The sequence below is a fragment of the Sinohyriopsis cumingii genome, chromosome 15 (assembly GCF_028554795.1).
Source record: "Sinohyriopsis cumingii isolate HCF-2022 chromosome 15, ASM2855479v2, whole genome shotgun sequence".
Classification (NCBI taxonomy): Eukaryota; Metazoa; Mollusca; class Bivalvia; order Unionida; family Unionidae; genus Sinohyriopsis; species Sinohyriopsis cumingii.
The window spans coordinates 127,615,746-127,635,758 of NC_142975.1; the positions used below are offsets into that span (position 1 = coordinate 127,615,746).

The 20,013-nt window shown below is 35.2% G+C and overlaps 1 long non-coding RNA gene across 1 annotated transcript; it reads left to right on the forward strand.

The window, feature by feature from the left end:
* Window positions 1-9,092: 9,092 nt before the first annotated feature.
* On the forward strand, window positions 9,093-18,836 carry LOC149782730 (uncharacterized). Its single transcript, XR_016414431.1, has 3 exons — window positions 9,093-9,178; window positions 10,633-10,886; window positions 14,167-18,836. It is a non-coding gene; the product is annotated as an uncharacterized LOC149782730 (long non-coding RNA).
* Window positions 18,837-20,013: the final 1,177 nt, after the last annotated feature.

Sequence of the window (20,013 nt, forward strand, 5' to 3'; positions counted from 1 at the left end):
GCGGTAAAGAAACATTAGTATATGAATGTCGTATTATTAAATTACGCGAAGAAGTAATGAAAAATTCTTTACTTTATATATCACCAGAGAAAGTTGTTCATCTTGCTCGTGCTCGTGCTATTAGGAATTTTAAAAATATATTATCTAACGAATACAAAGAAGGTAATGTTATTATTAATCGTACAGCTTTGTTAGATAATCTTCTTTCGGAAGATGAATATATTTCCTTTTCACAAAACCAAGAGATTCCTCAATGGACGGTCCATTTACAAGTTCATATTTAGATAATTCTGTTTCGAGCTTTTTATTTTCATTTCTTGTGGCATTAATGTCCTCGTTAAGCTTTCGATATTGAGCATAACTATTGGATAATTCTGTATCGAATTTTTATTTTTATTTTTTGTGGCATTAATATCCTCGTTAAGCTTTTGAATTTCACAGTAAGATTTTTACTTGTGGCACATAATTTATCATATAAATCTGTTTTATTCTTAATTTGATTTTTTTAAAGTATGAACGGGTTTATCTAACTTTTGATGGTTAGCATTAATATTGGATAATTCTGTTTCTGGGTTTTTTTACCTGCAGCACATAAGTCATCAAATAAATCTATTTTTTTTTTATTTTTTATCTCACTGTTTGCAGCATTGATATCCTCGTTAAGCTTTTGAATTTTCACAGTTAGATCGTTGCCTTTAGTTGTTTCAGCTCTACCAGCGAGAAACCTTTTATTTTTATGTGATCTTTCCCAAATCTTATATAGATGATTTAAACCAATATGATACATTTTAGCAATTTTTGGTGGTGATTCACTTTCATGCAAACATTTTTTTTTCATCATCCAGGGACATGTATATAGGAACTTGTGGCATATATTTAGCGGTAAAATTAAAATGGAAAAAATAAATATGGAAAAGTAAAAGTGGAAAAATAAAAATAGAAAAGTAAAAGTGGAAGGTAAAAATGGGACAAATGAAGATAAAACGGATTATTTACCTAATTGAGGCTTCAATAAAAAATAAATATGGAAGATAATTTTCCATATTTACCTTCCACTTTTACTTTTCTATTTTTATTTTTCCATTTTTAAGCGTCCATCTTTACTTTAAACATAAAATGGCACGAATATTAAAAATGAAATTGTCAAGGAACAAAATATGAATTAATATATATACATATACTGTTAAAATGTCTTGATAGAGCAGCAATTTATTCATTCTGAAGCTTCTATCGTTGGTGGCAGAATTATGCAGTTACTATAAATATTATAGTAGTCTATCAAAATGCCAGTCATAAAATATGTATGATAGAACAGTTATTTATTCCTTCTGAGGCTTCTATCATCAGTGGCAGAAGTATAGAATTATCTATAATATTTATAATGTTGATAATTCTGCCAGTCATGACATATGTATACAAAATTTACGAAAAATAAAAATGTCAAGATCTCACATATAAATTTATACTTAATACTGCACATCGTAAATCAGGTAAGTGTCCGGTCTGGTCAGTAGGTTTGACATGTATTTTTGATAATAGCAGATTATGACACCGCAAATAGACTAGATTGATAGCTTCGTGTACAATTGAAAATCCAGGAGGCGCTTGAGGCGTGAGTGTATATAAAATATATCCTTGCTTGGTCTGACTAGATTTTTCAAGATCTACTTGAAAACTGCTGTGAATTACATCACCATGAAGATTGATTGCGATCGTTGATGTTATATTAACAATACATGGCGAGATATACCCGCCTCCACCATATGGCTCATTCTCGTGTTTGAGAATAGCTGCTGATGGGGCTATTTTTCTCCATGACGCGATGATTTTAGGAAAAGATTCATCAATATCATTAACAGTTTTCTTTAGTTCTTCACTGCTAAATCCGGGTAATATAAACTTTGGTAGATCTCCCTCGGCTGTTTTATAATGATTGATAAACAATTGTGTAAGGGTTGTTTGATCATTTACACGATAAGGTCCGACGATTGCCGTTCCAATAATAACTAAATTGACATACTCAAGGTCTGGTGCAACCTGATTTAGATGTTGTATCATTTCCATGATTTCCTTTTTTAGATCGTCGCTGGGATACTCATCAAAGTAACTCTGGAATAACCATTGTAGAGTCGTGTATACATTTTCATGTTCAGTTTTAATTTTATCAGAATATGGTCTAAAACCATCTTCATAAACACGGAATAAGGGTTTCGTGATCAATATCAAATAATGATGCTAATGGTACAGGAAGTTTTTTACCATCATATATAATGTAATTAGGGATATATTTCTCTCCCTTATTCTCTTTAAATTGACGCCATAAATAATCCTTTCGATATTGTGGAAGTTTAATAATTATTTTTCTATCCGTGATAAAGTCACTCCGTTGAGGTACTGGCAGCGCCTGATATTTTGGCGGAATTTTTAGCCATCCTAATACGGATCTAATTGACGACTGATATATATCTATAGCATAGACTAGCGAGTTTATTTATATCGCCGATCATAATGTTGGTTCGTGAACAGTGATATCTGTTTTCGATTCTTTCCTATAATAGATTTAATTCTGCCCTGGAATTCATCGTTGATTTGTTCGATTTGATAACTGTCTGTGGGAATACTAACACCATGCCAATCGGGAGTCCCCTCTGGTGTACTTTTATAAGCAAATACCAGTGAATTATTTGCTTGCAACCCACCAAATGATCTTCCTCTAATATTTCACCAACTACGATATACTCGTAATTGTGTTAGTGCTATTGCATTCGCGCGAATTGCAGTTGGAAAACGAACGCTAAATTCAGGATTAGTTGAGCTTGTTGATATCGTCTTGGTTTTCATCAGAGTTGTATTAGCGACGATCTGTTGCAGTAATTCATTTGATGTTGACATTCTGATTATTATAATTGTTATAATAATAATAATAATAATAATAATAATTATTATTATTATTATTATTATTATTATTATTATTATTTTCTAAATACCGATTTTTTAAATCGGACATAGATTCTGACACGGTCATTTGTATTTTACCTTCGCGGCAAATTTTAATCACTTCTGTGAACTCAGTATCAGATGTTATTCCATCGCTAAGACATGGTGATATCACCGAATATAATTTGGCATATTCTAGCGTCGTTGCACACAGATCTACTGTGTGCTCATTCAATTTTGTATTTGTACATGTAGATTTTTTTGTTGATGCAATGATCTTAAGACTACCAGCAATTGTTGCTGCAGCTGAAACATAAATTGTTATAATTACCGGTGATGTCATTGTTATTGTTGATGGCAATACGCCGGTTTCAGCGATAACAGTGGACGCCGAATACACAATTATATCAACAACTACACTTCTACGATATTTGTTTTTACTTTTAATGTATATTCGTCAATGACATTTTTAGTTTGGTTTGGCACTCACATACCTGACTGTATCTGTAATGTTGAACGCTGATGGGGGAGTTCATTATAATTTAAGTACGAGGTAGTTTAGCTACTAATTCAAGACACCAATAGTACAACACGGCGTTGCCTTTCTCTTCAGGTTCCACCACGAATGTTTCCTTGTAGTTTTGATTCAATATAACTAACACACATACAGTAAACACAATAATTAGATAACGCCTTGATATTGTGGTGGATATCGTAAATGTTGTAACGTCGAATACTGAGAACCTGTATATACCGGTAATCTTAGCGCGACGTTTAATGGATTTATTGAGTGGTGACCATAATGTTGATCCAGATGCTACGTATATACTAAACTGTCGGTAATTTTTTTATGTATTGAGCTTAATGCCAATGACTGATGGACTCCCAAAAATATTCATTAAAGGTTCTATTTTTGTTTCTTTGAAATGTTAAAACGTTTGTACATGATTAGAATATTCAGATCTAAAAGTAATCATTCCATCACTGATTGTCATTAACGAATTCATCATCGGTATGATGCTATCATCGACGTATTTCTTCATTGCAGCGTCATCCTGTAATTCTGGTTCTCCAAGACCAGTAATTGTTGTATTTGTCTTATTGAGAGAACTATTCATTGTTTCACGTGCGCCTATTAAACGTTCACTGGTCTCAGTTCTGATCGTGTTGTTGTTGATGTCTATATATATTTCTGTTGCTACATTATCGTTTCATTCTGGTTCTCTCACATTAATAATTGTATTTTTACGCATATTAAGATCGCCATACATAATATCTCCAATTCTTCTGATGCGTCCACTAATTTTTCCCATGAGTATTAAGACTGAATCCTCCCATGTTTTAATTTTACCGTTTCTAGTAAACATCTTCGATCGGATCTGGAACCCGCAGAATAATATATGCCAACGGGATATTGCTCGTCTTTCATTGTCCTTGTTTATCCTGAAAAACAATGACTTCATTTTCGACAACATTTGCGAGACTCAAAAGATTAACGAGTTCATCCTTTACCTCATCCAGGGTTGCATATTTAGATAAGTCGCCTTGCTGAGTTTTACTAAGTGTAAAATTCAAAGAAGATCTTCCGTAAATATCTACCATTATACTTTAAGATCTGTTTAAAACAGAACTCGTGTAAATATGTACAACCTTATGAGATGCATCGGAAGATTTTGACACAGCGTCGAGTACAGCAATTACTTCGCGGCCACATATTGGCGGATCGCTTATTGTCTGTGTTGGTAATGTTGAATACCAGACCGGAGTACTTTGCACAGCGATTTTATCGCTGCCGACATATTTTAAAAATTCGTTTGGTGGTGCCAACCCAAACGAATCAAAATAAACAAATCCACGTGGATCAATCGTGTATGCAACCCAATGGGTACCCGGACCAGAACTCATATCGAGATTAATGATATCGGTCTCAACACGGTTTGGTTGTTCTGATAATTGGTCACGCATAAAAACACCTCTAACATTTTTGATATTTTATCGTTTAGCAGCATCAGTTAAATCAAAATTGCACATAGGGACAAAAAGCTTTGCGTCTAACGAAGTGTCCCAGGAAGTCCGCTTCCATACCACTGGGGATTTCCCGATAGTCTTCAGCCCTTCCCGAAAGTCTTTACTCCGTGACCTGTTGCTTTTTTAATGACATTGCAGCAGCATTTCCACCAGCACCAAGTGCAGCAGCTTTTGCAACAGCTGAGGCTGCAGCGGCTATTAACGCTAGTATAGGTGCAAGCAGTGGAAATATACCACCCGTCTTGCCTGCGTCTTTAATGGCACCCGCAGAAAGATTAAATCTAACGCCGGTTTTTGATTGTTTGGGTTTATTGAAGTGCCTGAGTTGACGTTCAGTCAGTGATAGTTTATTTGCACCACCTTCGATTTGTTCTTTTTTTAGTGATATTTTTGTTCCGCATTTATTTGCTGATTTCGATTGAAGCTTTTATATCAGACCAAGTGTCAGACTGACACTAACGTGATGATATGACATTATAATATCATGAGCGATTTAATTACATATTTGGAGAACATTGCATGTTTTCTAGTGGGGCATCAATGACTCTCATTCGTCCACCAACACCTTCAAGCAACATTGTTTTGTCGCTGCGTATAACAGCGAATGCTCTGTAATTATCAATTTCTCCTCTGTTCACACGAGCTCGAAAATGTATATCAACGACAGATTGTCTAATTAAATCAAGGTTTTCCAGCGAAAAGTAACATATCGGATACAGCATTGTAAAATCTTGTTGTGATATTTGCAGACCGGAATCAACAATTTGATCACGTCACATGAATGTCATCTAACGATGATGTGCAAGTGCAACGTGATTTTGATAAAAATTTAATAGCGCTTCTTCGGATTGTTCTTGATATCCATTTATTCTTAGTGAAACCTTAATAATACCAAGTTTGTCAAATATCATTATACTGCGTGTTTGTGAATTTACTAGTGCAGCATCTTGAAAAGCAACAAATATATGTTGCGGTGCAGAAACACCTTGTTGTGATGCTATATGCCATGCGAATAAACCATTAGTGTTACTTTGAACACTATATGTGGTCATCGTCAACCATGATAATGTTGATTTACCACCTGCGTTCATAAAAGAAAGCAACCGTTGTTTGGCTCCGAAAATAACCTTTCTGACATTTCTGCAAAATCCAAAGATATGTGACAGTGGAATTGCACATGAAAATCTTCTTCCATCCTTTAGCATTGATCACCCGCTGCGAATCCAAAGCTGAATTCTGGATTAGCACCATGAACCACCGGCCAATAATCATCAGCGATTGCATTGATGAGAGACCGATAAACATTAATGTCCATAATACCGCCTGTAAATAATCTCTGACAAATAGTAGATGCTTCGTTAACGATTTCTGGGGAATTATTACCGGCTCGTGTTCCGCCAATCAGAATTTCTAATCGTTCAACATCGGAAAGGACGTTGCTGGGACATGAAGTAATAATGCCACCGTTGGACAAACCATTTCCAGTTTTTTTCGTTCGTTACTGGTTGTTTCAGATTTTCAACTGTTTTTATTAAGACGTTCTTGTTTATTTTTTGTTACTTCTTTTGATATTTCTTTTACACGTTTCTGTTTTACTGGTTGTTGTAGTTTACATAATTCTTCTTCTGCTTTATATATTTTGTCAATAGCAAGACCATTTCAGGAGTTTTTGCCTGGCTGTCGCGTTAGCTGTGGTTGTTGTAATTATGCAATATACTTATCTATTTCATAGATATATGTAGTATATCTCATATCACTATTTCGGGCCTGATCAACTCCGTAGTGTAAGCGAAATATCCATTTGTACCAGTTGTCCTGACGTACAAAATCATTAGCGTACTCGGGTTTCAAAACTCTTTCTCGCTAATCAAAATTACGCACGGCAAACGAAGATAATAATTTCGCTTTACTAATACTTTCTACGTAGGCAATAATCTTTTCGGTACATTTGTCATTTATTTCAGTTCTTTCTCTTGCTGGTTTTTGTTCTTGTTCTGGTAGATGCTCTTTTATATCACCTATATCAGTACGAGCTTTGTCAATACCCTGAAGCATTTCTTCCTTGACCAGCAATAGACACTTAGAAATTAAATTTTAAAGACAAAGGGTTGAGCAGCAGCTATTTCACCTGGATGTTCTCGTAGAATTATCTTTGGTTGTTTTTTAGTTCTTTCTGCTATTTATTCAGTTGCTTTAGCGGTTTACTCTAACGTGGGAAGAAGACCTTTGGTAGCCTCTGTAACAGGTTTAAATACATGTTCTGCACCTTCTGCAAATTCCACCTGAGACTCTTGACGAGCTTGTTATTTTATTTGACAGAATCTCGGATAGGAAGACATTTATTAATTGTATATAATCGCTATCGATCTAATCTATCTGTGTAAGATTCCATAGTTGGTATACCATTACATATTATTAACGATTTATCGATGATTTAATTACGCACACACGGAGTTATGACCAAAAAATAATTTGATCCTCGATTACGATATCGTGTAGGTCTTCAAAAATTTTTTGTTAAAGAAACAGCAGCAGGGAGGGCGAGACCTCACGTAAGTGTCCAGGTAGTAAGCGATCGACAACGTTAAAGGCATTGGTTTTGACTACATTTTTTTATTTCGATGTAAGATCTATTTTCAGAAATGGACACTTAAAAATCGGTTTTTGTACCACTGTTTTGGAAAGGTTTATTTTCAAGATTGGACACTTCCCCAAATTGGTCTGTTCGCCCTCCCTGCTGCTAGCAGACAGGCAGACACAGCTGCAAATCAAGCTTAAATTAACAGAACTGTACAATGGCATCTTGAAGATGTTCCCTAAACCATCAAGGGAAGTAAAAAAGCATCACTATAGAAAAATGTTGTGATACAAACAAAACCATGTTGATAACATTCAAACATAATTACTACATCTTCCACCTTTCTTTTGTATTTCTCTGAAACCTAAATGACTGACTAGTACACAGTATGAACAATAAAACGAAGGCTTGCTGCTTAAGAATAAATTACAATCTAATTCAAAATACACAGACGGACAGACAGATAGAGAGACAAGCTGAGAACCATTAAAATAGACACAAGAGTTTCATAAGTCCTAATGAGTCTTCGCGTCAAAGCACACCCAACCACGAGTCTTTATGTCAAAGCACACCCACCCACATGAGTCTTTAATACTGTATCGACCATCAACATTATTACTAAATACCGAGACTTTCTGGCCCATGTCGAGACTACGACATCGTATCTACCATGCAAATCTGCACATCAAAGCGTATGTGGCACTGTCACAGAAACACCCTTGTTATATAATTAATAGATGTAATAATACTGACGAAAAGCGCTCAAACCTTACACTCCTTGAACTTGAAAGTACGGTACAATAACTTGCCGGCCTGTAAAAGGGTTTGCGACTACACCCCCGCCACATCCAATGTTAAACGCTACTCCAACTATTGTTCACCACATGTGCTTGAAGTAGTTGCCTCAGACTGTGTTTTACCCTATTACATGCCTCACCCAAAGCTTAATTCTGGGGCACCGTGGCGCAGTTGTTACTCTACATAATTACATGTGACTAAAGTAGTTTTCCGTTGACGTATTGGATACCACCGCAACCAGTTGCGTGTATCAACATCTTACTGACTTCACAATCTTAATTTATCAACAGGTCAAGAAAACACTGTAAAAGAACTTCACTTGCGGTCAACGGTTTAAGAAGAGGAGGAACCTAGGGAATGGATACACATAATGGAGGATGCCTTATTATTTTGTTTTTTGTGTTACTTTTGGGTTTTGTTGTTTGTTTTGTTTAGTGGTCCTGTTCTGTTAAATATATTCTACTGAGAACGTTGAAATAGCATCATGTATATCTTAACAGAGCACTGCCTTTTGATGTGTGCTGAAATTACTTAAAATAGAATTGTTTTCCTTTTATCATTCTAACCTCTTATCAAGCGCTCTTTTAATATGTCGACAAGTTTGTCGTGCCAGTGAGATGTGCATGTAACTGGGTTGGTATGGTGATGATGATGATGATGATGATGATGGGCTATAACGTATGACGCACTCGTCGTATACGCAACGGGATAAAATTAGGTACGAAATACATATATATAGCTCAGGACTTCAATGTTGTGTTCAAAACATTGTGAGAAAACTGTCACACTAGTAGCATAATATAATTCGGTATCATATAGTGTGCATTTAACGTTCAGGTACATACTTGATATAATGTCAGGGAATATATTAAGCTAAAACTTTGATTCAAGCCCATTGCTTCTAAGGCATGTTTTAAAACTGAAAGGTTCGTGACCTTCGTATGCAAACAGATTTGGCAGGTAGTCCATGAAGGAATCTATCCATCCACACGTCCATGCTCCCACCAATCCACAATTATACTTACTTACCAACCTATCTTCTTACCTACATAGGTTATTTACTGGACTGATTACATGGACGGGTCATACAATGGGTGGGGGTAGAAGCCGTCGCGATACCGACCTACCCCCTCAAAAAATTAGAAAGGAATCAAAACAAAAGTTGAGCTTTTTAAATTATTACATGGAAACACTTAAATTTTCGGAGGGTTTGGAGATTTACCCCCAGTTCCACCCCTACTTCTACCCCCATTGGGAATCCCGTCCTACAGATCATGTACGTAATTTGCTTACTCCCCTTTAAGATACTTCCAGATCATCCGCTGGATTGATATCTTTCATAAAGATAGATTGCTAGTTTTTTTGATGATTGGTAAATGGATGGTTTGGATTAGTTTTATGTTTTATGGCATAGCAGCCTTAGTGAAGAGTCTATATTGCCTGTCCTAATGATGATTCCAACGGACTGCCGAGTCCAGATCTGGATTATGCGATTGCAGATCTGGGGACCGCTCCGGTGGCCTAGTGGTTAGAGCGTCCGCCTCGAATGGTGATGCTCGCGGTTTCGAACCTCAGCCGAGTCATACAAAAAACTAAAACAAATGGTACTAGCAGCTGCCTCGCTTAGCCAGGTTGGAGTTAAGACTGGTCGGCCTGGTATCAGGATAATGTGACTTGGTGGAACATGATGCTACTTTGTCTGCGGCATAGTGCACCAGTGCTAGACATCACTATATACTGTCACACTGCAGACATCGGAGCGATATGACTGAAAAATTGTTAAATCTACGTCAAAAATCCAACACACACACACACACACAGAGACAGACAGACAGATATGGGTCCATGACGTTTGCTGTTGAATCTGAAACGCGCGACTATGGACGCTAAAATCAACTATAATGGTACTCATCCCGGTTACTTGTTCCCTTTGCTGATGATATGAGTGTATTGACAGCATACACTGAATGCCATATGCATTTACGTGTAAGGTAGAACTTCCTTATCGTATTGTGACTATTAACATTCTTCTGCGTTTACGTGTTATAATGTCTGGTAGAACTTCGATACCGTATTTTAACTATTAACATTCTATTACGTTTATGTGTTATAATGTCTGGTAGAACTTCATTACCGTTTTTTTACTATTAACATTATGTTGCGTTTACGGTTGATAATGTGTGGTAGAACTTCATTACCGCATTTCGTTATTAACATTCTATTGCGTTTACGTGTTATTATGTCTGGTAGAACTTCATTTCTGTATCTGATTAATAACATTTTCATTTTAGGACACAAACATGACAAGGATGATTGAAGAACACGTTGCCTCTTTGTTGTACTCAGCTGCGTTCATTTTAGTCAGCCTTCTAGCGATTTTTGTTGCTAAAGTGCGCGTCTGGAAACTAAGATTTCATAAAAGATTCGAGAAAGATCCCAGGCAAGCAGTGAGTGATACCCAAGAGGAAGGAATGGCTACCACATGTTCCGAAATCGAATCTCTTGGGCATACTCTTCCAGAGGCGGTGACAGTTTCAATTTAACGGTATGATCACACGAATACGACGTATACATTTTATGTTTAATGATTTATATTTAATTAATTGAAAAGTGTGCATTGATGTTTTGGAATAATGTTCCAGGCATTATATCCCACTTACGAAATAAATATTATATTTTAGCATAACCCCATCTTCGCTAGCTAAGATTCCGATAAGCCTATCTACACCTTGGCATAACGAGCAGACATTTCTTTGATTTGTGTCTGTGAATTTCATTGGATGCGGCGGGAAGCCACCGCATTTAATTAAAATTAAGTTAAAATTTTAACATTGTTCCTATCTGATTGAGACAAGGTGAGCACGCAACTTGAATGGACTAATAAATAAGCAATTTTCCAGTGCCGGTCCGTGTTTGCACAAGTGCCTTTCACTCAAATGCATCTGTAATGGCTTCCCTCTGGTACAGTCATACTTTCTATGTTAAACTTACAAAAGTATCCGTTTTAGATAAATTGCACCCAATGTTTCCGGCCGATGTACAAATGCATCACGATATGGATTAGTTGGCATTAAATACTAAGGGACGCAACTCATCAAATCCAACAGATGTCGCTAGTACAAGCACCAATATCTCTGTTCAATCTGCCAGGGTGTAGATGGGGTTATCGGAACCTTGGCTAGCGAAGATGAAATAACCCATAAACGTGCAAATATTATTATATTCGCGGATTTAGGCTTTAAATTGTCGTTCATGCCGTCTTGAATAATACTTTCATCAGATTTAATGATAGACAAATATATATTATTGTCTCGCATGTGAATAGAGATTGCTTTAGTCCTTCGTGTGACCGGTTTACCATAGCAAAATTCCATCAGAAAATCAGATCTTTGCGTCTGACGCGAGGCATTGTCAGGTATCTGACGCACAATTTTGATCCCGAGTGTCCAATTTTCCAATCCTACACTATATAAGGAAGGATTCTTTCCTGACATTTCTGAATGAAAAACGTGGGTCTAAGTAAGCATGCTTTGTGGTGAATACTTATATAGTTTTCAAACAGCAAAAACATCAGTTAAAAATTTTCTTACCTCAAAATATAGCGTCAAAGGTTATGTTTAAACTGAAAAATTAAATATACACTTTGAAATGCCTTTTAAACACATTTTAGTTTTCAGTTAGCAGTGTTTGAAAAGGTTATGGTAATAGAAATACACAGAGCTCGATTTGTGCACTGCAAATAGATTGCACAATGATATAAATGTGAACAGGCCAGAAAGTAGGCCACTCTTGTTCATCAGAGATAGAACAAAACAAATAATGTAGTAGTCCTCGATTCAACTTTGAGACTAAAACAAATAATGTAGTAGTCCTCGATTCAACTTTGAGACTATAACAAATAATGTAGTAGTCCTCGATTCAACTTTGAGACTAAAACAAATAATAATGCAGTCCTCGATAAAACTTTGATCCAAAGTTGATTTGCCTTCAGAATAATATTGCAAATGTGAATTTGTAACAACTTACAGTTATAACAGCGGTTTTTCGACACTGAATTTGACTAAAGAAGACACGAGTGCATCCTGGTCGATCCGTGCGAAACAGCCCGTCTGCAGGACACTTAACAGCTACTCGTTGTAGTACATAAATGTATTGCAATCAATGTTTATCTTGATTATTGTGAAAGATTATTCAAGCGATGACGAAAATCGAGACGTGTTGCGACTGTTCGTGCACCATGCTCGCAATATGACATCAAAGTAGTTCACTTATCAGTTTCAAGGTCACTTATGAGGTAGGATAGAGTTATCTTTTACCATATTTCTACATTGGAGAACACAATCATACACGTATATGAATGTGCTAAATTTGATGTCTTGTCTTTTAAAAAATATATTGCTCCCTTGCAAGTCAATGGAGATATCGTTTTCTTGATTGTAAATGACGTTACCTAGGTGACCTGGAGGTAATTTCTTCGCCATATCAGTTATATCTTTTTGCAACGAGACTTTTACAAATCGTATATTTATGGTAATAAATAAACGTGTATTAATATTAATTTACGCTTCACACGGCAGTATTATAGCTAGTTTACCGATTTGTCAGAATGTAGTTCAAAGTGGCAAGAAAATATATTTTTTATACATGTGCAATGAGTTGCTAACCCTCTTTATGGAAAATTTTAACTCTCCAACAGAGAAACTTAGGCATATACTGAAGAACGTACTACCATTTGATGAAAAATAAAATAAGCATTCTTCAGTGATCGCTCCTGTTTCGTGACTGTAATGCCTTGTAACTCTACTTTTGTACCTACCTACATCCATTCACGCATCTGTAACAATATACATGGTACATGCTATTTATCCGTTTATTGGGACCTCTCGGGTGGCCTAAGTGATTAGATCGTCCGTCTCGGATTCGAGAGCTCGATGGGTTCGAAAACAGACCGAGTCATACCAAAGACTTATAAAATTGGTACTTGTTGCTGCCTCGCTAGGTGCCCACCATTTAGAGGTTAGTGTCAGGAGTGGTTGGCCTGTTGTCAGGATTATGTGGCTGGGTGGGACATGATGCCACATGTATGCTGATTGATGTCCTAGTGCTATGCATCACTATAAACTGCCACACTGCAGAAACCGTAGAGATATTACTAAAATTGTTAAAGCTGCATTAAACACACACACACACACACACACACAGACACACAGACACACATACAGTGTTTCACGGGAAGGTAGTTATGATTCCAGCGGTTGTAAAAAGAAGGATATAGTGATAAATGAAAATCAGAAAATGTGTCAGTCTTGCGATTCACATGTTGCTTATATTTATCTGTAATGTTTATATTATGTAAGGTTGCTATCTTGCAAGAAAAAGTATTTATGTGAAATATATATTATTTAGATATAAAATGTTAAAAAAAGTCAGAAACAATTATATATATATATATATATATATATATATATATATATATATATATATATATATATATAATGATACTCATTGTATTAGGCATAATAGATGTTTGAAAAACCCAACATAAATCAAAGGAAAGGGAACATTAATGTGGTATTATTTGTTCTGAGAGAAAGCAAAAGATGAAGGTATTCCGTAATTTCGTCTTGATAATCATTTAGCTAATATTATTTCATGTATAATTAATTCCGTTGGGTCAATATCATTTTTCGTTTATTCATCTCCTTTAAATTTATTGAGTATGTCTTTGATAATCTTAGCGGGGTTGTCAGAATTAAAATGTTGTTTACTTATAGTGGTAATGGCCAGAGAAACGTGGATTAAATTTAATATTTGTTATCTTCCAGTTTTAAAGAGGAATTCGTAACAGCTGAGAACCCTGGAATAAAACAAAGAACAATTATGGCGAATGGTATTCGCTGATATAAATGCAAATGATGTCTGGAAAAGGAAATCAGATACTTGGATTGTTTAAACTATTTGTAATTAACGGCAATGTACAGCTGTTAAAATACCTCTTTTCATTTTTAATCACATCACCTTACCAAATGTTATATACTTTTTCTGAAATATGTGGTTATTAGTATCAAGACAAATTAGAAAATCTCAAAATTAGTTTTCCGAAGTATATTCTCCAAGTTAGCAAAATACTTCGAAAGCTGCTGTATTAAGAGAATTAGGTGGCAAAAATGTGTTGCAAATTCATGAAAATCGTAATGTAAATGTCTGCTATAAAATGGTAACAGTTTGGATGTGGTAAATTAGTTAGTTAACAAAGCCAGTCTTGCTCCATGTATTCTTAATGAATGTTGTTGTACATATACGACGTATATTTACCATGATTTTCTACATATACGACATATACATACAACAACTTTCATTAAGAATAAGCGAAGGCCACATGCCCATACATTCAAAACAACACAGCTAGATTAACAATTACATGGAGCACGGTGGCCTAGTGGATAGAGCATCCGCCAAGGATGCGGTAGGTTGTTGGTTCGAACCACGGTCGAGTCATAACAAAGACATTTAAAAATGGTACTAACAGCTGCCTCGCTAGGCGCTCAGCATTAAGCGATTAGTGTTAGGACTGGTCGATCTGGTGTCAGGATAATTTATCTGGGTGGGACATCATGCTACATGTCTGCGGCATGATTCCTCAGTGCTATACGTTACTTTAAACTGCCACACTGCAGATATCGTAGCGATATGACTGTAAAATTATTAAAGCTACGTTAAAAGAGATCTTAACCACAAACCACATGGAGCAAGGCTAGCTTTATTAACTGAACTGATTTATCACAAACCAATCATAATAATGTCATTGGCAAGTTATTAATGAGAGACTATATGACACCATCTAGTCAGTTTTATAAACTTAATCAGCCTAAAATATTTTTTTTTAAATTTCAAACGAACTATTTCTTTTATAAAATTGTTTTTCTATTCATGTTTAAACTTTTAAATATTTCCCAAAAAATCGAAAACCAAAGAGCCAAGAACAAAATCGGTTCTTTTGTCTTTACGTTGTTAATCACAATTAGATTTTCATTCAAAATCTTTCGTGAATAATTTGGTTTTGCAAATAATTTTGTTACGCTGTCTTGTTCTCATCAGCGTCTTTACAGATACATTGTGCTACTAGCATTTTCTATTGTTCTTCCACATACTGCATTACTCGTAAGATTGGAAAGAATGGCCTCATGGTAAATTTTCCATTGTTTATCTTTATACTGCCCTAATGATAAGATTGAAAAGGAAGGCCTCATAGTAAATTTTCCATTGTTTTTCAATACGCTGCCTTAATCGTAAGACTGAAAAGAATGGCCAGATGGTACATTTTCTGTTGTTTACCTGTATTAAGCCTTAATTCTAAGACTGACAAGAATGGCAACGTGCTAAATTTTCCATTATTGATATACTGCTTTACTCGTAAGAATGAAATGAATGGCCACGTGATAAATTTTCTGTTGTTTATCTATATACTGCCTTAATTGGAAGACTGAAAAGAATGGTCTCATGGTTAATTTTCTAATGTTTATCTATATGCTGCCTAATTGTAAGACTGAAAAGAATGGCCTGATGGTAAATTGTATTATACATTGTATTGTTTATCTATCTCCTGTCTTATTTCTAAGACTGAAAAGAAAGGTCACATTGTACATTTTCCCTTGTTTGTCTATATAATGCCTTAACCGTAAGACTGAATTAAATAACCACGTGGTAAATTTTCCATTGCTTCTCTTGATAATGCCTTAAACGTAAGAGTGAAATAAATGGCCACGCGGTAAATTTTCCATTGTTTGTCCATATAATGCCTTAAACGTAAGACTGAAATGAATGGCCACGAGATAAATTTTCCATTGTTTTTCTATTAACTGCCTTGAACTTAAGACGGAAATGAACGGCCACGCGGTAACTATTCCATGATTTGTCTATATACTGCATTGATGGTAAGACTGAAAATAATGTCCAGACGGTAATTTTATATTGTTTATCTTTATGCCGCCTTAACTCTAAGACTGACAAGATTGGCCACGTGGTAAATTTTCCATTGTTTATCTATATACTGCTTTAATCGTAAGACTGAAATGAATGGTTATATTGTAACTTTTCCATTGTTTGTCTAGATAATAGCTTAAACGTAAGAGTGAAATAAATGGCAACGTGGTAAATTTTCCATTGTTTTTCTATATAATGCCTTAAACCTAAGACTGAAATGAATGACCACGTGGTAAATATTCCATTGTTTGTCTACATACTGCCTTAATCGTAAGACTGGAAAGAATGACCTCATGGTAAATTTTCCATTTTTTATCTATTTAATGCCTTAAATGTAAGACTGAAACGAATGGCCACGTGGTAAATTTTCCATTATTTATCTATATACTGCCTTAAACATAAGACAGAAAAGAATGGCCACGTGGTAATTTTTCCATTGTTTCTGTATATACTGCCTTAAACGTAAGATTGCAATGAATGGCCACAAGGTAAATTTTCCAGTGTTTGTCTATGTACTACCTTAATCTTAAGACTAAAAAGAATGGTCTCATGATAAATTTAACATTCTTTATATATGTACTGCCTTAAACGTAAGACTGAAAAGAATGGCCTCAGGCTAAATTTTCCACTGTCTTTCTGTACACTACCTTAATTGTAAGACTGAAAAAATGGCAACGTGGCAAATTTTCCATTGTTTTTCTATATGCACTATTTTACATAAGATTGAATATAATAGCCACATTTAATCAACTTTCAATTTTATGCTATGTTTTATGAACCGTTTTGATCAGGATATTTCGTTAAAGTTTTACATGCGGCGTAATTTTATTACTTTTTAAAATTTATTTTATACATAATTTAAGTATGATCTACTTTTTCTTTTTCATCAAATTCGAATTTCGTTGATTTTTCACTATTAACTAATCAATTTCTAAAACTCCAAAACATTTATATACCACCCATTTTTAGTGTTTTCTCAAATAAACGCGTATCAATATTTGTCCACAGTTTTAATTTTTAACTGATATATTTCAATCTGCATTTTCACGAGAAAGATTTTAATGAATTGTAATTGGCAGTTTCTAAATAGTTGGAACCTGCCAGCTAAAATAAAATACATTTGTTACTAAATAACATCACGCAATTTGCAATGATTTTACATTTAATGTTTCCAAATTTATTTATATGTGACAGATCGTTGATGGCTTATGTTTAATTTAATCTTCCTTTGTCATATTTACTGTGTATTAAAATTGGCTAACTAGCCCATTCGTTTCATATGTTGTTTCGTCCAAGATTTTAATAAAATGTTATAATTCGAATTTGGATGAATTGACCGCATCTTCTACAACTTGATTGGATGTAAACGATAACGTGTTACTGATCTGGAAATTTTTACACACGATAAATTTTGCGGACTACTTTTGGTTCCTTGTCTTCAGCTCATTTTATGTGAAGTTGTATCTGAATCAACACCTTACATGACAATAATAACAAAACCCGCACCTACACACCCCTGTAAGTTCCCATCAAAATTTACAACCTTCAGTTTAAAATAGCCCATTAGAAGTTAAAACAATGCAATTGCACAGGCCTTCCTGCACTCCAATACTCTCTCTTTTGTAAAAGAAGGCATATGGCAGGCTTTAGAAGCCAATATTCAGAATATGTTGTATTTCGCTTCGATAACATGTTCCAGGAGCTATCAAATGGCAGTCTTTAAATGTAGCCATATGAAGGGAATTTTGCTGTATTTTTTACAAGTCATAAGACAGGCAATACAATTCTAAATTCATCAAGTAATCTTTGTAATCCTATAATTTTCAATTAAAACTGGACAAATACGTAATATAGGTTTTCGCCATCAAATGCTAGGAGGGAGGGAAGGAAGGAAGGAACGAACGAACGAATTGCTCGATCGATCGATTAATGGGGGTAGAATTGCAACGATAAGCTGTGACTAGGAGATCAATAAATCAAACTTTGTTTCTGATTTATGTTTCACTAAAAAATTAAGCGTATAGAGTTATTCAAAACTAATGATGAAGTTTTGAATTATTTAACTTCTCGTTTTTGAAAAAAATAAAGAAGTCACTTGGTCAGATTTAAACGTGTCTCATTAACTTGTTACTGAGTGCGGTAGGTTCAATAACTCTACGATATAAATGAAAAGATCTTAGTTTTGTCATCGTTATGAACAAGTATCACATATTTTGCTTTCATTTCCTTGTTTTTGGCCAATATCGAAATCACTTACCAAGATATTACCATATTCTTACCACATTTTAAAATTTATAAAATTTGTGCGTCTTGAATGATTGCATTGGTAAAATTGGGATACATTTGTATGGAAAAAAGAAAAGGAACATACTTGGCAGCATATAATTATTTAATTTCCAAGAAAAAATCTTCACTGCCACATTTGTTTTAATGTTGTTTTTTTTTTTTCTTTCTTATGACTATGATTGTAAACTGCTCGTTATTTATCATCCTATTAAAATGTAAATGTTTTTGTTGTTTGTTTGTCCGTCCCTTGCTCTGCTCAATGCACACATACTAAGGCTAGGTTGTGTTGTTGCGAGAAGACGATAGTAAACATTGCGATAGTAAACAATGCAAGCTTTTTAGAGAACGCTAGTGATGATTTATCTACACAGACCTCACAGCTTCAATCATTTTTAAATTTTAAAAGAAATTTGATGTTAGTTCCTGAAAAAATCACCTGTATAATTAAAAACTGGATCCAATTAAAATAAGATCTGGTTGGCACCGATAACGGCACATATTCTGGTGATCTGTACAATTCAATGTTCACCTAAATTTAAGAACTTGTTAAGTAGAACGTGAGCGAGTTATCGATAGAACCGATAATGTTCGATTGACGTTTTTAACTTTAATTAAAAAATAGTTCTAATCTGATTAGTGAATTGACTGGTCAACAGAAATTTACTTCGTATCTGTGTTCATCTCCATTATATAGGAGTGCACGCGCGCGCGCGCGCGCGTGTGTGTGTGTGTATGTGTGTGTGTGTGTCGGAGTTTTAACGTAGCTTTAACGATTTTTTTTTTGTCATATCACTACGATGTCTGCAGTGTGACAGTTTAAAGTCACACTGCAGACACCATTAGAGTTATGTCTTGCAGTGGGACATCATTCCGCAGATATGTAGCATCATGTCCAACCTTGACACATTAGCCTGACACCAGGCCGACCAGTCCAAAAACTAACCTCTAAATACTGAGCGGTTAAAGCGAGGCAGCTACTAGTATCATCTCTTGAAGTCTTTGGTATGACTCGGCCGGGGTTCGAAACCGCGAACTTCCGCATCCGAGGAGGACTCTCTAACCACTTTGACCACCGGAGCGGTCATTTATGAAGGAGATCTGGACTGTAAAACAAGTTTAAATAAATCATGCACGTATAGTATAGGCTATACTATTCACACTCTTTAGCACCTGTTTTAATATACGTAGCGGGTTGGGATAGTTGTAGCTATTTGTACAGGCTATTGCCGTGTTACTTCATATTCGATTTGTCCCGTTTTATTGGTGTGTAGAGTGTGCACTGTGACTTTCAGTACAAACAAAACTGTACTAGCGAAATAAGAGAGACAACTCGCACGACCTTACTTCGGTTCTCGTAACAAAAACTGATAGACACAAAGCGTGCATTCGGAGTTCAGCTTTTA